Below are 14008 nucleotides of genomic sequence, written 5' to 3' on the forward strand. Positions count from 1 at the left end.
ACTTTTCACTTTCATGCATTGGAGAAGGAGATGGCAACTCACTCCAGTGTTCTTGCCTGGAGAATCCCAGGGATGAGGGAGCCTGGTGGGCTGCCGTCTATGGGGTCGCACAGAGTAGGACACGACTGAAGTGACTTAGCAGCAGTAGCAGCAGCAGCAAGGCAGATCTAGGTAGATCAAGTGGTAGAAAGCCAGGGTGGAAACTCCAGTTTGTAATAAAGAAAATTTTTTAAGAACTAGAGCATCCAGCAATAAGTTGAAAGGCCTCATGAAATGGTGGGATGCCAGAGGGTAGTCAAGCAGAAACTGGCCACCGTGTTGTTTAAGGGGAATTCCTGCCTTCAGTAGGTGTTAAACTAGATGTTTCTGGAAAGTGTTTAGAAATGGAGTGCTCCTTACTACCACTATTCTACAAATGAGGAAACTAAGGATTAGTGAGGAGAGATGAGATGCCCAGTTCTCGTAGCCAGTGAGATGCCAAGATGGGACTAGAAGGTAGGTAGAGGGCAGGACTAGAATGATGCTGCAAAACTTAGAGGATGCGGGGCTGGCTCCTTGAGTGCTGTGGGGAGGGAGGGAGCTTTGAGCTATTGAGCTTTGTTTCAGACACCAGAGGTAGCTGGACTCCTGAGCTTCGTAGACTTTTGATGGAAATTCAGGAAGCTGCCCTGAAAGGCTTCAGGCCATCCTAAAGTAAGATGCTGAAGCAGAAGTGATATCAAAAGATGATACCACTGGCATTGATCACTCAGAAGGAACCTGGACTGAACATTGCACTGGGCTCAGGGGAGGAGGTCTTGTACCCTGCATCAGGCCTGCCAAGGTCTTGTGGACCCAGAAGTAGGAACACATCCTTCTGGTTCCATGCCTGGGACTACCTCGTCCTCACCTGAGTCCAGCTTAGTTGCTGAGGAGTTCAGAGAGACTCCTCGCAGCAACACTGGGGCAGGTTGGAATCTCCAAGAAACATACTCTGCGCCTCTGAACAATGCACTCAGGTCGATTGAAGAATGCTTCAGGAATAGCTCCAGTTGGGGGTGGTGAGGAGAGTCAGATTGGGCAAAGGGAGAAGTCGAGCTGTGACAAAGGCCTCAGCTGGTCCTACAGAGATCTCTAGAGCAGAGATCCCTCTCACAAGGAAGAGGGAACAAGAGAGGCATCTGGCATGACTGAGTAGCCCTGAGCAGCTCTGCCGGTGCTCAAGCATGTCCCTGTCAAATGCTTCATCCAAGCTGTCCACCCTGGGGCTTCAGAGGTGTCCTGGGTGGGTGGCAGCAGCAGTGAGAAGCGGATACTGTCAGAAGGAAACACCCCTGTGGTATCAAAGTTGGTCAAGGTCTGAGTCATGGGTTTTGAAAATCTGGTGATTCCCCAGGCAAAAGATGTGCATCAGACCTGATGACAGGACACACCCAGGATCTGCATCTTCTGGGAGAGTAACACCCAGAATCAGGACACTCAAGCATTCTTGACTATGTGGGACAGTCCTGGCCAAGATGTGGCCTCTAGGCTGCTTCAGGCTTCGTGGAGCCTCTTTCTCAGCCCACTCCACTCAGCCTGACACAGTTTAGCCCTGAATTGCACACGGCATTGTATTGTCCTTGAACTGAACGACTGGGATCGTGTCCTTCTCATCTGTAAACTCCGTGTTACCTGAAGGGCACCTAACACTCTTTAGAGACTGAGTTCAGACTCCATTAGCAGACTTTCTATTTCCATGTCCCCTCCCTCCCTCCCACACAGGGCAGCTATTACGAGTTGGAAGGAAACAGATACTGTTTTCTCTCAGTAGAGTGATGGGAAAGAAAGTGAAGTCGCTCAGTCATGTCTGACTCTTTGCGACCCCATGGACTGTAGCCTACCAGGCTCCTCTCTCCATGGGATTCTCCAGGCAAGAGTACTGGAGTGGGTTGCCATTTCCTTCTCCAGGGGATCTTCCCGACCCAGGGATCAAACCCAAGTCTCCCTCATTCCAGGCAGATGCTTTAACCTCTGAGCCACCAGAGTGATGGGAAGATAAGCACAAAACTCCTACCTCTTTTCTGAGAAGGAGCTCCTAGAAGTAGAGGAATGGAGGGGCCCGTGGCTTGTTTATGGTGGGAGAGGCTGGGCTTCGTCAGCATGTCCTGTTGGCCAGTCCTTGGGAACTGGGGCGGAACTAAGGACCAGCGTGACTCTCTGGGCTGCGTAAATCCACCTTCCTGTCATGTGAATCACACAACCCCATGAGGTAGGGATGATTATATTTTCTATTACAGGTGAGTAAAATGAGGCATGGTCTTCCCAGGTGGCGCTAGTGTTAAAGAACCTGCTTCCCAATGCAGTAGACATAAGAGATGTGGGTTGAATCCCTGGGTCGGGAAGATCCCCTGGAGGAGGGCATGGCAACCCACTCCAGAATTCTTGCCTGGAGAATCCCATGGACAGAGGAGCCTGGCAGGCTACAGTCGGCAGGGTCATAAGGAGTCAGACATGACTGAAGTGACTTAACACACAAAGTGAGGCACACAGAATTTTAGGTTATGCCGCTGGTGAGAGGGTGAAGCTGGGGTTGGCACATGGCCCCCGTCCTGTGCTCAAAGCCAGAGTCTTGCACTGGGTGTCAGGACTCCTGTCAAGTGGCCTGATGGAGCACCTGGTTAGTTCCTGGGCTGTTGGTGGAACTACCAGTACAGAAGCAGCAAGGACAGTGGAAGGAAGGTACCAAAGGACCAACTCCTTGGTGAAACTAGTTTATGAAAGGAACACAATTTGAAAGGGAATAAGACAAAACGCGATGGCACCCCACTCCACTACTCTTGCCTGGAAAATCCCATGGATGGAGGAGCCTGGCAGGCTGCAGTCCATGGGGTCGCTAGGAGTTGGACACTACTAAGCTACTTCACTTTCACTTTTCACTTTCATGAATTGGAGAAGGAAATGGTAACCCACTCCAGTGTTCTTGCCTGGAAAATTCCAGGGACGGGGGACCTGGTGGGCTGCCGTCTATGGGGTCGCACAGAGTCGGACACGACTGAAGTGACTTAGCAGCAGCAGCAAGACAAAACAACTTAATTCTTTTTTACCCTCCTTGGGAAACTCATTGTTTGTTCCCTACCCTGGAAGAAGTCTCATGCAGTACTTATTGCTTTTCCAAAACATTTTAGATTATAAAAAGTGAAATCTACTGTAATAGCTAAACTCTAAATTTCACTTAGTTTAGAATACCCTCTTTCGCCTGGTGTATTTTCTCACAGTTCTGGAGATTACGAGTTCCAGACCAAGGTACCAGCAGGTCTGCTCCAGGTTAGGCTCTCTTTCTGATTTACAGACAACCACCTTCTCCCTGCACCTCACATAGCAGAGAGAGAGGGAGCACGCTGGTTTCTCTTCCTTTAAAAGGCACTAATCCCATCAAGGGGCCCCAATTTCCTGACCTCATCTGAACCTAGTTACCTCCTGAAGGCCCCACCTCCAAATATCATTATATTGGGGGTTAAGGTGTCAACATTTGAGTTTGGGAGGGAACTCAGACATTTAGTCCATAACAATAATCTACTGACTCATTGGAAGAGACCCTGATGCTGGGAAAGATTGAAGGCAGGAGGAGAGGGGGACCACAGAGGATGAGATGGTTGGATGGCATCACTGACTCAATGGACATGAGTTTGAGCAAGCTTCGGGAATTGGTGATGGACGGGGAAGCCTGGCGTGTTGCAGTCCATGGGGTTGCAAAGAGTAGGACATGGCTGAACAACTGAACTGAACTGAACTAATAAGATGTGTGTGTTTATGTGTGTGCGCGTGCGTGCTAAGTCCCTTCAGTCGTGTTTGACTCTTTGTGACCCCACGGACTGTAGCCTGCCAGGCATTGCCATGGTCTCCTTTAGTCAGGGGATCTTTCTGACCCAAGGTTCGAACCCATTTCTCATGTTTCCTGCACTGGTAGTCAGGTTCTTTACCACTGGTGCCACCTGGGAAGCCCTGTTTTATAAGATGAAAAATTGAAAGTTAAAGTCACTCAGTTGTGTCTGACTCTTTTCAACCCCATGAACTGTATAATCCATGAATTCTCCAGGCCAGAATACTGGAGTGGGTAGCTGTTCCGTTCTCCAGAGGATCTTCCCAACCCAGGAATCGAACCAGGGTCTCCTGCATTGCAGGCAGATTCATTAGCAACTGAGCTATCAGGGAAGCCCCTATCATAAGATAGCTGTTAACAAATGTGAGAAGGACAGCAGCACTAGAAATGGAGGTTTATTCAGAAATTATCTGTTTTTTGCAGAGGGTGCAGAGGGAGGGAGGCTGGCAGTGGGGATTTGAGGAAAAAGGATACAAAGAGGAACTTGACAACATAACCTCGTCCAAGGCTTTTCCGCTCCTGATTTCTTCATTTCTGAATATCCACTGTTAAACTGTTTGCTCTGACATGAAAGCTTTAGTCACCCTTGCCATACCCCAGGGAGAGGACCCTTGTTAAGGCCTGATCAGCATGGCAGCTCTTGTTTCCTAGGTTAGCTGAGCCACCAGAAGCTCCTGGGGTAGGGGTTGTTATTGTTCAGTCACTAAGTAGTGTCTGACTCTTTGCGATCCCATGGACTATAGCATGCCAGGCTTCCCTGTCCTTCACCATCTCCAGGAGTAGGGGTGGGGCTCATTTAAATGTCAACTCCAGTCCAACTCCTTTCCCTATGCCTCGGTCAAGTTTCACAGTTTCAGCATCTTTAGCTGGAATGACTGAATAAATGACCCAACTGACATTCCTGATTGCCATCTCACGCCCTGGCAAGCTTAGTTCTACAGCTAGAGTAATCTGTATTTTTCAGGGTCCCAACAGGAAGTAGAGTCCCATCCTGTTGGTTCAACAGGACTTATTTCTTTTTTTTTCAGAGGAAAGTTGAGTTGTATTGCCTAAGGAATCCAAAAAGGATTGTACACGGACAAGAGTGTAGAAATATTGAAATGGACAAATAACATATTTTCCACAATCAGTGCTGATTTCATTCCTTTGCAGACAAAAGTCTCCTTCTATGGATTTCTGAAAATATGGCAACCTTCTGGATGTTTTTTTTCTCATTGACATGTTCTCAATCTTTCCCTTTCTATTTTAGAAATTAGAAAGACTCAGACATTTGTTGCTGCTGATATTTAGTCTCAAAGTCATGTCTGACTCTTTGAGACACCATGAACTGAAGCCTGTCAGGCTCCTCTGTCCATGGGATTCTCCATGCAAGAATACTGGAGTGGATTGCTATTTTCTTCTCCAAACAGAAGCACTTTAATGAAGGAAGTATTTACCAAAGTGGACTCAGAGATCTGGGCACACCAGAGGAGTTGAGGACACGGAGATTAGCATGGGAAGTGGAACTCCTCTAGGCTTAAAGGGAGAAAAAATAAAGAAGGGAGGCCCTGAAGCTATAGAGAAGAGAGTGGCCCTGCAGAAACCAAGTTTGGCATGCACAGCAAATGCTTTTGTGTCCTTGTCACATCCCCTCAGCTTCCCTGTGGCTTCAGCAGCAGCTGCGGTCTCGTCCTGACAGCTTTGCACCCGGAGGGAGGCAAGTGTCCTTCTGATTTATTTCTAAGGGCTATCTTGAAGCTGCACCTGCTTGGCTTGCTGGGAAGTACAGCTGGAGAAGTCGAGGTGCTGATGCCCTGGGGACACCCAGCAATCTGGGTGGGGCACGAGAGCCTCCACCCTCTGGCAGAAATCCCAGAGGCATTCTGTATCTTCTCAGAGGTCTCCACAGAAGCATTGCGGTTACTCCCAGCAGTGATTTCAATTACACTCTCCGTTTGTTTATCTCTCTCCCCAGTCTGACCTTCCCTGATCCTTCAGTCCTGGAATCTTCTTCCAAAAAATTTCCAGAACCCAAGTCCTTGCCTCAGGCTCTGCTTGCACGAGAGCCCATCCAAGATGTGGAGGGTCATAGCCACGACCGGAAGAGCTACCCTTAATCAAGGAGCGCTTCAGGAAGAAATACCCAAACTCTGAAATTAAAAGACACTTTTGCTCCTTGAAAGAAAAGCTATGACAAACCTAGACAGTGTATTAAAAAGCAGAGATATCACTTTGCTGACCAAGTTCCATATAGTCAAAGCTATGGTTTTTGTATACGGTTGTTGTATACAGTTGTTTTGTATACAGTTGTTGTATATGGATGTGAAAGTTGGACCATAAAGAAGGCTGAGCACTGAAGAATTGATGCTTTTGAATTGTGTTGCTGGAAAAGACTCTTGAGAGTCCCTTGGACAGTAAGGAGATCAAACCAGTCAGTCCTAAAGGAAATCAATCCTGAATACTCACTGGAAGGACTGATGCTGAAGTTGAAGCTCCAATACTTAGGCCACCTGATGCAAAGAGCCGACTCATTGAAAAAGACTCTGATGCTGGGAAAGATTGAGGGCAGGAGGAAAAGGGGGTGACAGAGGATGATATGGTTGGATAGCATCACAGACTCAGTGGACACGAGTTTGAGGAGTCCATGGGGTTGCAAAGAGTCAGACACGACTTAGTGACTGAATAACAACGACAACCCACCTTCTATCTTTTCTACAGACTCCTGCTATTGCCTCCTCTTAGCTCTACCAGCAAGAAAGCAGCAAACAAGGGAGCCTGGACTTGCAATTTTGGGGGTTAACCTTCCAGGACACAGCAGGGCAGGGAAAGGAAGAAAATGGATCTGGTGGTGAAAGCAGAGAATACTCAGTAGTATTTTATTTTATTTAAAATATTTATTTATTTGGCTGTGCTACGTCTTGGGTGCAGCACATGGGGTATAGTTCCCTGACCAGGGATCAAACCTGGGCCCCCTGCATTGGAAGCAAGGAATCTTAGCTACTGGACCATCAGGCAAGTCCCTTAGTAGATTTTTTAAAGCATAAACAGCTTTTCATGTTATTCCTTTACTAATGATGATAGTGATAATAATAATAACAATAATGGGAATGAATGGCATTGCTTAAGACCTCCTGTGCTATGGATTTTGCACTGATGATGTTATTTAATCTACACAACTGCCCTATGAGGTAGGAATATTATAATTCTCATTTCACAGTGAGAAAGTTGATGCCTGGTGTAGTCAATCAGTTCATCTAAGGTCATGCCACTAGGACAAGCAGACCAGGGCAGTCTGATTTGACTCCACAACCTTCATAGTTAAGTTTAAATTCCTTAGTGTATAGCTGGGACTCTATCTTTAGCCTTGTGACTCACATTCTTCAGGCTCCTACATGTAGACCAATCCTAAGCCATTCCACATGACCAGATGTTTCCTCCATGTGACCTGACTCATCCATGCCCCTTGTTAGCCTGCTTCAGTGGGCCTCCAAGTCTCAGCAAGTCTCAGCTTAAGGACCACCTCCTGCTGGATGCTTTCATCCCTGCCACCCTCCCAGCCTCTGGTCCCTGTACACCCCTCTACCTTCTCTGGGTTTCCATGTCTCTCAGGACCCAGTCCAGGTGATATTCATAGGCCTGAACAGAGACTTGAATTGTTGGTTTGTCTCTCCCACCACCATGAGCTCTTGGAACAACTGTATCTGGATTTGTTTTTATTTCTATCCATTGTGCCTGCACAGAACCCAGCATGTTTTAAGTATTCAGCTGCTGCTGCTAAGTCGTTTCAGTCATGTCTGACTCTGTGCGACCCAATGGATGGCAGCCTACCAGGCTTCCCTGTCCCTGGGATTCTCCAGGCAAGAACACTGGAGTGGGTTGCCATTTCCTTCTCCAATGCATGAAAGTGAAAAGTGAAAAGTGAAAGTGAAGTCGCTCAGTCGTGTTGGACTCTTCGCGACCCCACGGACTGTAGCCCACCAGGGTTCTCTGTCCATGGATTTTCCAGGCAAGAGTACTGGAGTGGGGTGCCATTGCCTTCTCCGGAATCTACTGTATAGCACTGGGGAAAATAAAAGAAGGTACAATCTATTTGTAGGATGTGGTCACAGAGAGTCGGACATGACTAACTGAACTGAACTGAACTAAACCTTAAAAAGGCATTCCATTTAAAAAGAAATGATACAAATGAAATTACAAAACAGAAACAATCCAGTCTTGTCCGATTCTTTGTGACCCCATGAACTGTATAGTCCGTGAAATTCTCCAGGACAGAATACTGGAGTGGGTAGCTGTTTTATTCCCTAGGGGATCTTTCCAACCCAGGGATGGAACCCAGGTCTCCCACATTGCAGGCGGATTCTTAACCAGCTGAGCCACCAGGGAAGTCCCTTCACAGACTTAGAGAAGGAATTTATAACTATGGGGAGGAGGGTCGAGGATGGGGGGAAGGGATATTGAGGGAGTTTGGGATGGACATGCACACACTGCTATATTTAAAATAGATAACCAACAAGGGCCTACTATATAGCATATGAAACTCTGCTCAGTGATATGTGTCAGCCTGAATGAGAGAGGAGTTTGCGGGAGAACAGATACATGTATATGCATGGTTGAGTCCTTTTGCTGTTCTCCTGAAACTATCACCACATTGTTAATTGACTATACCCTGATACAAAATAAAAAACTGAATTCATTAGGTGCAGATGAATACTCTTTGATTCCACTTATATGAGATACCCAAATAGTCAAATTCATAGAGTCAGAAAGTACAGCAGTAGATGTTAGGGTCTGGGGGTGGGGATGTGGAGGGGGTCGGGAATGGAGTTGGTTTAGGGGGTTGCGGGGTGGGGGTGGGAGGAGTGGGAAGTGGGTATGGGGAGTTAGTGTTTAATGGGAACACAGTTTCAGTTTGGGAGATGAATGATGGTGAGAGTTGCACAACAATGTGAATGTACTTAAGGCCGGTGAACTATACAGTTAGTGATGGTATGTTTTCTATTTGACTATTCAATTCAGTTCACTTCAGTTGCTCAGTTGTGTCTGACTCTGCGACCCCATGAATCACAGCAATCCAGGCCTCCCTGTCCATCACCAACTCCTGGGGTTCACCCAAACTCATGTCCATCAAGTCGGCGATGCCATCCAATCATCTTATCCTCTGTCGTCCCCTTCTCCTCCTGCCCTCAATCTTTCCCAGCATCAGGGTCTTTTCCAATGAATTAGCTCTTCGAATCAGGTGGCCAAAGTATTGGAGTTTCAGCTTCAGCATCAGTCCTTCCAATGAACACCCAGGACTGATCTCCTTTAGGATGGGCTGGTTGGATCTGCTTGCAGTCCAAGGGACTCTCAAGAGTCTTCTCCAACACCACACTTCAAAAGCATCAATTCTTCGCCACTCAGCTTTCTTTATAGTCCAACTCTCACATCCATACATGACCACTGGAAAAACCACTAGCCTTGACTAGACGGACCTTTGTTGACAAAGTAATGTCTCTGCTTTTTAATATGTTGTCTAGGTTGGTCATAACTTTCCTTCCAAGGAGTAAGCGTCTTTTAATTTCATGGCTGCAGTCACCATCTGCAGTGATTTTGGAGCCTATTACCACAATAAATTTTTTTTTGTTTTAAATCTCCCTTTCCTTTTCACAGAATGTCAAGATTTTGACTCACACCCTCTGTTCCTGCACTGGGATTGAATCCTGCAGGGCAGGGACTGTGTAGTGGACACAGGGCTTGGCTTTTGCCATCTGCATGATGGTGTGAAGCCCTGCTTTGGGGCACTGGCATGAAGGTCAATGGGAACAGACTGATGAAAGCTTTTCCTGGAGGTCTCAGCACTCAGGGCTCTCAAGATGTGAGCAATGCACAGGGGCAACCCTTCCTGGAGGAGGGAGGGCCCCCTGAGAGCTGTACTCACTCACTCCACAGTTCTCACACTTTCAAGCGATGCTTCAAGCCATTTAGGGGTTTCAATTTTTTAAATGAAAATATATATAAGATTCAAGCCTTCACAGTGTTTCCCTAGAAGCTGCTGTTTCCTATCACAGTTTATTTGTTTTCACCACCCCATACATACCTATTTTTAACTTAAAGGTGAATAAAAATCCATTTTTCTTTCAGTCTTAAAAGCGTTCCATGCCCTTTGTCATTTTGGTACCCCAACGTGTGCAAAATTGGATTTCATACCCTCTGTTGAAGACTCTGCTAATTTCACTTGAGTGTTCATGTAAAGCATTGACCTAACTTACCTCTGGTTTCCATTTGAATGAAACCGTGTTCCGTGGTTGAGATGCAAGCTTCTCCCTCCAGCCACCAAGGAGTCAGTGCAGGGTGTTATTGCTTCTACCTCTCCTTGGATTTGATAAGTCTCCCGGAAATCATCAAGGGCAGTTTCTCTTTTTTTTCATTTGACTTTGGAAGATGAGATAGCCAGAGAGGGTAAGAAAGTTGCTCAGGGTACTATAACCAGTACATAATCAGGCTGGGGCTGGAAGCCAGTTCTTTCAATTCCTCATCTATTGTTTCTGCCATTCCTCATTTAATTTCTCATTCCATTGTACTGTCACCCACAGACCTCTGATGACCAACGATTCCTGTTATGAACTAAATTGTGTTCCCCCCAAATTCTTATGTTGAAGTTCCAGCCCTAGTACCTCAGCATATGACTGTATTTGGAGGCAGTCTTTAAAGAGGTAGTTAAGGTAAAATAAGGTTATTACAATGTGCCCTAATCCAATATGACTGATGCCCTCATAAGAAGAGGAAACTTGGACACAGATGCACACAGAAGGAAGACCACATGAAGATACAGGGAGAAGAGGGCCATCTACGAGTCAAAGAGAGAGGCCTCAGATGAAATCAACCCTGCTAAATGCCATGAGCCTGAACTTTTAGCTTCCAGAACTGTGAGAAAATGAATTTCTGGTGTTTAAGCCACTCAGCCTGCAGCACTTCATATGGCAGCTCTAGCAAAATAATATAATTCCTTATAAAAAATTAATTTAGGGACTTGCTTTATGGTTCAAGGGTTAAGACTCTTGGCTTTCAATGCAGAGAGCATGGGTTCAATCCTTGGTCAGGGAGCTAAAATCCCACATGCCACAAAGTGAAATCAAAAAAGAAAAATAATTTTTTTTAAAAAACAAATTGAGCGGAAAACAAGAAAAAAGAAAAAAAACAAAGATAAAAACTTCACCTCTTTCCATCTTACATCATTAGTCCTACCCATAGAGTTAACAAATAAATAAAATTAAAATGATATATTTCTTTGATTTCAAAGCAAATTTCTTCTATATGTGAAATAGGTATATTAGGATACAAAAAAGGAACATAAATTTGGTACAGTGAATACCTCTTTTTTTTTTTTTAACTTTCATTTAGACTGGGAATTAACAACTAGTAATTTTTCAGCATCCCTAACTCTAGATATTTTCTGATTATTGTAGGCAAGCTGACTTGCTTCTCTAGTAAAAATACTGTTTAATTAACTACCGTGCAGGAAACTACCTCCTCATCCCAAACAAAGAAATAGTCACTCTCTGCTTCCTCTGAAAACATGAGCTTCAGCCGTGCGGATAATGTTCCAAAATCTTTTCTAACTGTCTCAAGCCTGACTACTTTGGAAAGAAACCCAAAAGTTTCTTGTCAAAAGAACCAGAAAGTAAAAGCATGCTGTTTTTAACACAAGAAGGAAGATGAAGTTAATTGAGAAATCTCTCCTCCCAGGAATGGGAAGTTTCTGGGCAGGCATCCAAGCACAGCAGTGCCCGTGACCAGTGGTGGTTTATTTTCAGAGATATTACAGGTCAGAATTTCCATGTTTGTGATACATTCTTTGTCTTCATTACATTCATTACAGTTCATTCCAACAGGTGAGAGCACCTCAGAGACCGCTAAGGAGAGGGGGGCAGTTTCAGATTTATGACATCTAGCTCACATAAAGCATTTGGACTAGAAGATGACATCAGTGAGCCGTTAGCATGAAGAGTTTACAAAATCCTGAAAATGGCCTTGAGCTCCAGAGAGAAATGAATCCAATGCACAAGTCATCGCTGCCTCTCACATTCATTTTCCCCTTCCTTCCTTCTTTCTCTTCTTCTCTGGGCTTCTAGGAAGAGTGTAGGTGACCCAAAAGAGGACACCTATCATTTTAACCAGAGACACTGGATCTGAAGCCTTGGGTGCGTGTGGCTCTGGTAGACATCCACCAGGCAAGCCTGATGGAAAGCTGGGGGAAATGTGTCAGGGGAGAGAAGGAAGAGGGATGGTTGGGACCTAGCTGTGCATTGTCTGCTCGCTGTCAGGCTGGCAGCTGGGATGGTGTGGAAGGTGGCCATGGCTCCCTCCAATGCCTTAGAGGCTGCCTCCAGGCCTCACGTTTGGCAGGGACTAGGCTGTTCTTGAGTCCTGGCTCTTTTTTCCTGGAACTCTGGGTCTCCTGAAAGAAGAGCAGGTGCCAGGGCAGACAGACGTGTGGACACGATGCACATGAGTAGAGTGGATAACCCATAGAGCCCCCTGCAACTGTCCTTTGGGCTTTCCTTCCCACCCCCCTCGTTTTTTTTCTTTTCTGGTCGCTCAGATGCATTGCTGGCCCATAAGTCCAGCCAGAGATTTAGATTCAGCTCAGAGATTTCCTGACTGAGGGGCTTGGGGAGCGGGGGAGTCATTTCATCTCTCTGAGCCCTAACCTCAGAACCTAGAAAGGGACAGAACCATATCGTGACTGCTTTGTAAGACTTTTTTTAGGACTAAACTGAGATAGCATATTTGAAAGCAGTAAGATGTATTTAAATGTTTTGTAAGCTGAAAAGTGTTGTAGAGGTTTATTTATTGGATTTGTGTGTGGATGTATGTGTGTTCAGTCACTCAGTCGTGTCCAACTCTTTGCAACCCCATCGATTGTAGCCAACCAAGCTACAATTCCTCTGTCCATGGAGTTTCCAGGCAAGAATACTAGAGTGGGTTGCCATTTCCTCCTCCAGATATTCTCCCAGCGATGGAACCTGTGTCTCCTGCATTGGCAAGCAAATTCTTACCCCTGAGCCACTGGGGAAGACCATTATTGGTCTTGAATTCTCCTCAAATCTGTGTTCTTTTCTGCCTGTGCCAGCCTTTAGCATTTTGTTCTTCGACCTAGCGCTCACAGACTTCTCAAGATATGGGCCAGCGTGTCCTAGTCTGCATGGAGAATGCCCAGTGCCTGAGATGCCGTCCTTAAGGAATCATAGTTTTGAGAGTGAGTTGCTGCTGCTGCTGCTAAGTTGCTTCAGTCGTGTCCAACTCTGTGCGACCCCATAGACGGCAGCCCACCAGGCCCCCCCGTCCCTGGGATTCTCCAGGCAAGAACACTGGAGTGGGTTGCCATTTCCTTCTCCGTGGGAGTGAGTTAGTGCTTCTCAAATAGTTTTGGGGAAAACTTATCTTGAGGGTGAGACAGATGATTACCATCAGTGCACACAGTTTATTTAGCTGTGCTATGAAGTCACAGAACTCTCTTTCTCTTTGGGAATTCTCAGAACTATTAACAGGCTAAATTGCTCCAACTAAGGAGAGAGATTTAGTCTTCAGTTTCTCAAAATTATTTGACCAGTTGGAACTTCCCTGGTGATTGAGAATCCACCCTGAAATGCAGGAGACATGAGTTCAGTCCCTGATCAGGGAACTAAGTTCCCACATGCCACAGAGAAACTAAGTCCGAGTGCCATAGCTACTGAGCCTGCACACTCTGGAGCCCCTGCACCTTAATGAAAGATCCCATATGATGTAATGAAGATCTCACATGTCTGAATTAAGATCCGATGCAGCCAAATAAATGAATATTTTAAAAATAATTTTACCAGCAAAACCATGCATACCTTTTTCCATTAGGAATACCTTTTAAAATTTCTATGGTGGTAAACATAAGGTTTTGCATTTGATTTTTCATTTGTTTATTAGATCATCTCTTAAGTGAGAATACTGAGAGCGGTAACCCAAGGTATGAAAATAGAGAATATTTGATGGAAGGGGTAGTTTGTGATGAGGTAGGAGCTGGTAAGTTACCAGGCCTGCCTGACTCTGGGAAAACCCGGGACCCTTGAGAGCTGGGGAAGGGCTCTGTGGGCCCAGACTGGAAGCAGGGGGGGAAGAAAAGGCCCAGGAGCAGTGATTTCCTTATACTGTTTCATTTACTTCACTCAACAACTT

The sequence above is a fragment of the Bubalus kerabau genome, chromosome 18 (genome assembly GCF_029407905.1).
Source record: "Bubalus kerabau isolate K-KA32 ecotype Philippines breed swamp buffalo chromosome 18, PCC_UOA_SB_1v2, whole genome shotgun sequence".
NCBI classification, from domain to species: Eukaryota; Metazoa; Chordata; class Mammalia; order Artiodactyla; family Bovidae; genus Bubalus; species Bubalus kerabau.